The sequence below is a fragment of the Cervus elaphus genome, chromosome 11 (assembly GCF_910594005.1).
Source record: "Cervus elaphus chromosome 11, mCerEla1.1, whole genome shotgun sequence".
Taxonomy (NCBI): domain Eukaryota; kingdom Metazoa; phylum Chordata; class Mammalia; order Artiodactyla; family Cervidae; genus Cervus; species Cervus elaphus.
The window spans coordinates 80,445,481-80,454,752 of record NC_057825.1 but is presented as its reverse complement, the minus strand read 5'-3'; the positions used below and the strand labels follow the sequence as shown (position 1 = coordinate 80,454,752).

General features: G+C 38.5%; 1 non-coding gene across 1 annotated transcript; it reads right to left on the bottom strand.

Annotated features, from left to right (window-relative positions):
* Positions 1 to 3,517: 3,517 nt before the first annotated feature.
* Positions 3,518 to 3,636, bottom strand: LOC122704075. Its single transcript, XR_006343708.1, has one exon. It is a non-coding gene; the product is annotated as a 5S ribosomal RNA (ribosomal RNA).
* Between the last annotated feature and the right edge of the window lie 5,636 nt (positions 3,637 to 9,272).

Below are 9,272 nucleotides of genomic sequence, written 5' to 3'. Positions count from 1 at the left end.
TACCGGGATTTAGAAAAGAGATCTTAGCAATATCTCTTGGTACAAATACTATAGTCATAAATTACAATATTTCATACATTTATTGAAACAATTTCTCCCTAGTACATTTTACTTATAGTTTGACAATGACATTTGTGTTTTGAGACTTAGCAGAAAACAGTGGTTGGATTACCACCTATAACACGAAAAATCTTTAAATATTTGATGTATCAGTTTAAAAAAATTATTTTTTTAAATTTAAGGATAATTTCTTTACAGAATTTTGTTGTTTTCTATCAAGCATCAACATGAATCAGCCATAAGTATACATATGTCCCCTCCTTCTTGAATCTCCCTTCCCATCCCACTGCTCTAGGTTGATGCAGAGCTCATATTTGAGTTCCCTGAGACATACAGAAAATTCCCATTGGCTATTTATTTTACATTTGGTAATGTAAGTTTCCATGTTACTCTCTCCATACATCTCACCCTCTCTCCATGTCCATAAGTCTGTTCTCTATGTCTGTTTCTCCATTGCTGCCCTGCAAATAAATTCATCCAGACCATCTCTCTAGATTTCATATATATGCATTAGTATACGATATTTATCTTTCTCTTTCTGACTTACTTCACTCTGTATAATAGGCTCTAGGTTCATCCTCCTCGTTAGAACTGACTCAAATGTGTTTCTTTTTGTGGCTGAGTAATATTCCATTGTGTATATGTACCATACTTCTTTATCCATTCATCTGTCAATGGACATCTAGGTTGCTTCCATGTTCTAGCTATTGTAAATAGTGCTGCAATGAACACTGGGGTACATGTGTCTTTTTCAGTTTTGTTTTCTTCAGGGTATATGCTTGGAGTGGGATTACTGGATCATACGGTGATTTTTTCCCCTAGGTTTCTAAGGAATATCCATACCATCTTCCATAGTGGTTGTATCAGTTTACATTCCCACCAACAGTGCAAGAGGGTTCCCTTTTCTCTACACCCTCTTCAGCATTTATTGTTTGTAGACTTTTTGATGATGGCCATTCTGACTGATGTGAGGTGATATGTCGTTGTAGTTTTGACTTGCATTTGATGAATCAATCTTTATATTCTTGTTTTAGTTTCCACAGATGCACTATAGAAATAATATTACTCATCTCATAACTTCTTTTGTGAGATATTCAGAGGATAGACGCATTTTTAAAACATCTGGAAGTAAGGTAGATGATGTGCAATTTAAGTTCACAGAGTAAGAGTAAAACAGTCACAGTAAAAGCTGCAACAAATTGCAAGTGGCTTTTCAATTTGCTCTCACTTCTTAGAAAATTTTACATTGGTGACAAAGAATTCTTGGCAATTTATAAAAGGGAAACTAATTATAATGATTTGCTACTTGAAGGTAATTTTCAATAATAAAAACCAGCTGATAAACAAGTTTTCCCATCATGATCTAGCTGCTAGAAAAATAGCTTAAGTAAGTTTTTTTCTGGTTCTTTTAGATAAGGTGAATTTTCTTGTAGGTCTATGGAAACCTTTTTGAATATATCTGTTGCTGGAAGCTCAAAATTATTTAGTTCTGACTGTAATTGCATCTTGGAGGAGATGACTGACAGCATGTTGACTCGTTTTGCCAAAAATAAACCTTTTAGGTTTCCTGAGAACACATTTTAAAATACTGGTGTTTGCTTGAAGATTATCTAGCCTGCCAAAGTATTCACTTTTTAAAATATAAAATGTATTTCCAAATGTGAGATGTTTGTTGAATTTTCTTTAAAAAATTTCCAGTAATGGAAGCTAGGAAAATTAGAAGGAAAATGGTTTAAGATGATTACCAGTTTGGTTAATCCTGAGATGTTAATTTTCTGTTAGCATCATTCATAACAGTTTCTTTTGCAAACAAAAATTGCAAAGTCATCAGAATATTCAGATCTATGTAAATACAAAAAATGATGGCAATTTTTTGGCATATTATGTCCAATATGTTTTCCTGTACAATGGTAAGCATTACAATTTTTTTTTTTTCTGATGACTTGTATGTTTTTGTATCAGGAAACCTACTGATGTTAATGTCTTAATGTTAACTGTGTCCTGTTTGTAGTTTGCATTGTTTACCCATGTAGGGAAAAAATAGCATAATCTTTTAGATTTTACAGTGATTTATTTATTGTGTTTAATTTTTATTGACAAAGTCAATCATTCCCTAGTAATTCGTAAGAAAACAAGTCATCTATCATCATCACTTTCCTTGAAATGAGTGTATTTTCATCTTGAATCCATTTATTCAATACAGCTGTGAGTCATCCCTGGTAATTTTTTTGTAGGTATGAAGTCACAGAGATAAACTTGGAAGCATAATTTTTCTTTAAAACCATGTTTAGACCTGGAAGCTAGTCACAGAGAGCCACGTACAGACTACATTTCAGTACTTTAGATTCATATCAGGTCATCAAATTTATTTTGTTTTACTATATTGGCTCTCTCTGCTACCTTAGAATTATATATAACTTATGCTTAAAATCATCACCAGAAGTCAGTAAAACATTTTTTTGACATTAGTTTTCTAAATTTCATATTATTTTTAGTACATTATTAAAATCTAAAGACTGTTTGTTATTTTATGTCCTAACTAAACTTTAGACTATTACCATTTTGTCTTTAAAGATTTATTCAACATATGCCCACTTTTCTGCTTTTCCAAAAGCCCCAATATTGTATCCCAATTCTTTTCCAGTTTCTTACATACAGTTTCAAGTTCTTTTTCTGTCTTTTTGTACAAGTCTAAGTGACTTCCTCAGAACTTCCTCCTAATTCTCTCCTCAGTTGAGCTCAGTCTATTATTGAATTTAGAAGTGTTTTATATCAATTTTTATATTTTATAGCCACAAGTTCTAATTGGATCTTATACATTGCTAATTGGTCCTATTTCACCTTTTCTTGCATTTGTACCATACCTTCTTTGGCTTTTGGGTGAATATCACTCCTTCATTTATCTCTTATAGCATCCAAAAGAGACTGATTTTCTTTCTTCTCCCCAGGTTGTTCCATAAATGTGCTTTTAATCTGGAGTGACTAAATGTGACATTTTTGTGTTTATTTTTTGCATATTCCTTTGAATTTGTGAATCGTGCAAAGTAGTTCATACAGAAAATTGACTGCATTAAAGTCCAATGTACAGTTTAAAGAACATTTTTAAAGTAAATGCCCATGAAAACAATCAAGAAATGGAAATATACCTTGAGTCTCTCTTGTATTAAGTCAGAGTGGAAAAGAAGTTTCTTCAAAGCATGTGTAACTAAAGAAATACTCTTCTATGAGTTTGGGATTTTCTTGAAAGTCTGATATAGAATAAACATTTGAAAGTATTTCATGTGCCATTCAGAAAAATATGTTATAGAGTTCTATATATTGTTTTATTTATTTATTTTTTCTTTGCGGTGCAGGCCGCGCAGGGGGTGGGGGTGGTGGTGGGGGTGGGGGTGGATTGGGGGCGGGGAGGCTGTGGGGCGGGGGAGGGGGCGGGGGCTAAAGGAGAGAGAAGGCAAAAAGCCTACAGCACCCGGTATTCCCAGGCGGTCTCCCATCTAAGTACTAACCAGGCCCGACCCTACTTAGCTTCCGAGATCAGACGAGATCGGGCGCGTTCAGGGTGGTATGGCCGTAGACGGAGGGGGCTGCCTCCAGGCGCCCTAAGAGCCCTGCGCAGCGCCTCCCTTTCGGTGTGACCTGCCTGCCGGTCTGGCCAGCCGGCCGCACCTCTCCACGGGCCGCGCTCTGTACTTGAGCCGGACGACCCGCGACTCCGGCCGGCCGACGCCGCCCCGCCCCCGCACGCCGTCACCCCCTGCCAACACCCGCCTGGCCCTCCGGGCTCCCGGGACCCTATATATTGTTTTAAACTAAAATCTTAAAAATTTTAAGTGTCCCCATCTCTTTTGTCTCTCATTATCTTTCCCTCTTGCTGATTTTAATCTAAGTTCATGGTGGGTGCTTTAGAATGAATATTTGTAGACTTAAAGGTTTAGACAAAATTATTAATTCAACAGATTGTAATCATAATTTTGTAATAGAGTGTGACCCTAAGCAGGTCTTAGCATGTGGCCATTGCTGTATGCCAATATCCCCCACCTCATCACCAGGTAGCAGTCACACAAGACTATTAGTGGTCCACCTCAGCCTTGGGTCAGCACAGCAATGGGCCCCTCCACCAAGTGACCGACTGTCAGTGAGTGATCCTTAGTGGGCCCATCAGTCAATGGTCGGTGGAGTGGTGGTTGGTGGTCATCAGGCAGACAGAGAAGTAAGAGGTGGATGGAAGCTGGCCTCTCTGGGGCCCCCAAACTCACTTGCTGGTCTGAGGCCAGGTGAACTCGGGGGCCTAGGTAACAAGCTGGGTGCTGCGTCTTGCAGGGCTCCAGATCCCTCATCAAAGCCACCACTGGCTCTGCCCAGGCCTTGAGGCAGCGGTGAACCTCTCCGCATCTCAGTCTCTGCAGCCTAATAGCAGTGGCAGTCTGCCTGGGTCGCAGTCTGCCTGGGTCACAATCTGCGGGAACTGCCCTCTTCCATATAGGTGGCCTGAGGAGCCTGAGGGCCAGTTGGGTTGGGCACCTGGCTCCCTCAGTGATGACACCTGCACAGGATCTGGGATCCTGGCCCTGAGGGCACCACCAGCTGAGATCTGCCTCCTCTCAGCCAGGACATGGACCTCAGAGGGTGTTAGTTCTGCCTTGTGACCTGGCCCTTTCTTATCAGGATAGAGAATAACATTTATTTGATAGAGATTTACAGGAAGATAGTGATCTGACCATGACCTGGCCTCAAGAATAAAGGATCTGACACCAAGAAGTTTGCAACAACTAACCATGCCCCTCTGTTACCTTTTCTATAAAAGGGCTTTGCTGAAAGCTTTCAGGGAGTTTGGAGTTTTTTAGGCATGAGCCACCCATCTCTTTTGCATGGCCCTTAATAAACCTTTCTCCGTTCCAAATTCTGATGTTTTGATACTGTTTGATCTCACTATGTGTCATACACATGAACTTGCATTTAGGTAACAGTTGGAAAACAAGCATGTAGTAAGAAGGATATAAGATAAAGTACTTGCTGGACATTCTTCACAGATAATACAAGGAAATCATATGGAATGATCTCTGTTCCTTGCCTCTGACAGTAGCTTCAAGACTGCAATTAGTTGCATTTGCTCATGTCCCAGAATCGCATGACCAGCAAGGGGGTATGTGGCGGGGTGGGGGGGTGGGAGGAGATGCCAACTCTGTATATAAATATGTACAGACCTGAGCTGGGAGCAGGGCAGGTATGCTGTATTTAGCTCAGTCACAAACATTTAAACCACCTTATTTTGCATACTTACACTGTTGTACCCTTTATCTTACTGGTGATTAACATGAAAACTGCTCCAAGACCTTGGATTTCTTTCTAAAAGAATGAACTCTCCTTGCCTGGCTCCCTTCTCATTATTTTAGAAATCTTTTTTTTTTTTTTTTTGGAGCTTCACTTTGGACTGTGGTCTGTGTGCAATTCCATTGCTGAGGGTACAAAGAGAAATTGGATATCTTGGCTAGGGTGCTGAGCAGTTTTGGTTAGTGAGCTTGGTCTTTGCTTTTCCTTCTGAAATTCTTTTTAAAACCTTGTGCTCGTTTTCAGTAGACCTATTTATTGTGTTTGTATGGGTATCCCCAAGACCTCTGTAGTTCTTTCCAATTCAGTGTGGAATGCTTCTCCAGACAGATAATCAGCTTCAGATGTTGAATGTCCCTATTCTACCTGCCCCCAACCCAGCAGCTCTTCCCAGTTAGGAGAGTGAAATGATAGGTAAGCACACGGGTTTTGGCTGTGACAGTGTTCTTCTGTAGTGGAGGATTTCCCTTGGTGTGGCCATGCTCGTAGTTCTCTACCCACTTCAGAGGATGTGATCTTATTTATCAGATACTCCCCTCTTTTCTTTTTGCTAAATCTTTTAAAAAAAAATCATTGGGGATTATTATTTCTAGGCAATTAAGATTAATAGTTTTCCTCCCTCAACTTTGCTTCTCACTCTGGAAAAAGCCAGTGGTAAGCCATGGCAATTTTTTGACTCTTAAGTTACTAAGTTGATCCAAGACTGCTTCTTCAATAAAGGAATTGCCTGCATAGTTTCTCCTAGCTTTCTGTTTACCCTTCCATTAACAAGCTGGAGAATTATTAATGAGATTTTTAAATATATGTGCACTTATCCTCACCTCCCCTATGAATTATTTTTGAGAACAGATTTGGGGAAAGAGTAGCAAACCCTGGAATCTTCTGCCCTTATTTCTCCCTAATGATCATTTTCCAAAGATTATAGTATGGAAATTTTTTTGTTGTTGTTAACTGCTAGTTCATGGTAACTATAAGTTTACATTTAAAAACTTTTGAGGAAGAGTGTTAGGGAAAGGACCCCAACAGAAGAGTCTATGATTTAGCTTTACTTGATTATGTGAACTATCAGTTTTGAGTGGATTTTTAAACATGTGCTTTTGTGGCATTCAGCATAAATGTCTGACAGTACCAGTCATCAAAATTCCAGAAATGTGACGATGAGACATCTGAGAATGACCTTGATATCACTCGCTGTCATATAATTCCCTCATCTGTGATATGATGGGACATGGCAAAAGAGATTTACAGATGTAATTAAGTTTACTAATCAGTTGACCTTATTTTCTTAAGACAGGGAGGTAATCTAGGGAGGCCAGACCTAATAAGGTGAGCCTCTTTAAAAAACAAAAAGTTTTCTGTGGCTGGTGAGAGGAGAAGTCAGAGAGATTTCAGGCTTGAAAAGGACTTGATGGGCCATTGCTGATTGGCAGCTGGAGGAGTCCAAGTGAGAAGGAATGCAGGGTAGTATCCAGAAATCAAGAATGGCCTCTAGCTGACAGCCAGCAAGGATAAAGGAACTTCAGATCTACAACCACAGGAGCTGGATTTTTACAAGAATCTGAGTGAGCCTGGAAGTGGATGCTTCCCCACAGCTTCCACAAAAGAGCCCAGTTTGGCCAAAACTTTGATTTCAGCACTGTGAGACTCTAAGCATGCAGCCCATTGAGCCCACCCGGACTTCTGACCTACAGATTTGTGAGTGAATAAATGGGTTTTGTTTTATGCCTCTAAGTTTGTGGCAATCTGTTCTGCAACTGTGAAATATGAATTCAAGGCACATTCAAAACAGCCTGCAGGGAAATGTGCAAGGCACACACATATCCTTGTAGAAATAGTTTAATGTCCAAAAGATGACGCCATTTACCAGATTTAAGAACCTGTTCATTTTTCCATGTGATCACATTTACTTCTACTCTTTTCTAACTTCCAACTGTCTTTCTGAATCTGTTAAGAACTCCCCTGCCACTTAGCTCTTAGTCTGATCCACCAGTCTCTATTTCCATCAACCCTCTGAATAGATTTGTACCTCACTAGGATCTGGTCCCATCCTTTCTCCTCCCATTTTTGGCCCTGGCCATCCATCTGTGTTGCTTATTCTTTTTTTCTGTGCCATGGCTCTGTTGAATAAAAGGGAGTGCTAAGTTAATTTCATTCCTTTTCCATAAGTTTCATTCCTTTTAGAAATAATTAATTTTGTATTCTGACAGTATATACAAAACAACTGCAGATATTTAAAGAAAATTGCAATTGAGCCCAGCATGTACTACTTTTACAAACAAAGAAGAACTTTTTAGCTTAAAATAAATGTCTCAGTGACAGATCTATGTACAGTGAATTTTATTCAATAAGAAAGTACTTCAAAATTTTCAAATATGTATTTAAGATGTTCCATGAGACACACATTCTTATCATTCTTCGTGTCTGTGCTATTTATTAATATTTCCATAGTTTTTTCTTTGATGCAGATATCATACTCCGAGACAGTGTTTCTGAGTATGAAAGAAATTATTATTAAAATAAAGCAAAGTAAACACTAATTCACCACATACCTGATACTTTTCTTTCTCTTTTCCTCCAGTATAACCCAAAACATTTTAAATAGGATGTGTGAAGACTAAAGATCACAGACAGATATATGGGAAAAGAAGTAAGAAATTATAAGAAGAAAATATTGTTATTTAGTACCAAAAATTTGTCCCACCAAGTTTAGAGAATGTATCCTTAAAGAAAAATTAAGATAGAAAAATTAAGATATCTAATAAATAATCGGGCATATGAGATAAAGTGAGGCTTCTGTTAGCCAACTAATTTTTGAACTCAGTTTGTGTAAACAAAGGTTATTTCATGCATATTTGCTTCTTTAAAATGAATTCTATCTGATTCACACTCAGATAGATGTAGAAACATGGCTCATTTAAAACAGCATAATTATATGTTACAAAAATAGCATTCATTTATTCTTTGTTTTCCATTATTATGATACTGTTAGAGTCACAGGATTATGTGAGGCTCTATGGGAAACATTTTATAGGGATGTATACTGACATTCTGGTTTCTCCCCAATATGTCCTGTACTATCCCAATACCAATCTGTGATAAAAATTCAGAGAGACAGACTGTGTTGACAGAATAGTACTTAGGAAGGAAATTTAGACATATGAAGTACAATTTGTGTGGAACAAAGACATTTTGCAAAGTAATTTTAGTTGGTACAAAAAAATGAGAGAAATTAGCAAACTTTTCTAAAGGCTTCTGTCTCATAACCATTGACTATGGAAGTTGAGCAACTTAAAAATCACTAAGATGGTGCCTCGTATATGCAGTGCAATCTAAATGACCTGCCCAGACCTCCTACTGCACAATTGCACTCATCTCACATGCTAGCAAACTAATGCTCAAATTCTCCAAGCCAGGCTTCGGCAATACGTGAACTGTGAACTTCCAGATGTTCAAGTTCAATTTAGAAAAGGCAGAGAAACCAGAGATCAAATTGCCAACATCCACTGGATCATCAAAAAAGCAAGAGAGTTCCAGAAAAACATCTATTTCTGCTTTATTGACTATGCCAAACCCTTTGACTGTGTGGATCCCAATAAACTATGGAAAATTCTTAAAGAGAAGGGAATACCAGACCACCTGACCTGCCTCTTGAGAAACCTGTATGCAGGTTAGGAAGCAACAGTTAGAACTAGACATGGAACACCAGACTGGTTCCAAATAGGAAAGGAGTACATCAAGGCTGTATATTGTCACTCTGCTTATTTAACTTCTATGTAGGGTACATCATGAGAAACGCTGGACTAGATGAAGCACAAGCTGGAAGCAAGATTGCTGGGAGAAATATCAATAGCCTCAGATATGCAGTTGACACCACCCTTATGGCA